Source organism: Theobroma umbraticum, unplaced genomic scaffold, assembly GCF_002168275.2.
Source record: "Theobroma umbraticum cultivar Fairchild unplaced genomic scaffold, ASM216827v3 scaffold_20.0, whole genome shotgun sequence".
In the NCBI taxonomy this organism is placed as follows: domain Eukaryota; kingdom Viridiplantae; phylum Streptophyta; class Magnoliopsida; order Malvales; family Malvaceae; genus Theobroma; species Theobroma umbraticum.
The window spans coordinates 4,685,858-4,686,121 of record NW_018397266.1 but is presented as its reverse complement, the minus strand read 5'-3'; positions in this window follow the sequence as shown (position 1 = coordinate 4,686,121).

The window sequence follows — 264 nt, the reverse complement described above, 5'->3', positions numbered from 1 at the left end:
AAGCTGATTTGACATCCAAATGATAAATTCTCCATCCCTCCCTGGATGACAAAGTAGCAAGCATCCTTATTATGTCATGTCTTGCCACTAGAGCATATGTTTCCATGCAATCAACCCCATAAACTTGAGCATACCCTTTAACCACCAACCGAGCCTTATACTTGTTTACAGAACCATCAGGATTAAATTTGGTTCTGTAAATCCACTTGACTCCTATGATGTTTTTATCAGTTGGTCTATCAACAAGAATCCATGTCCCATTCT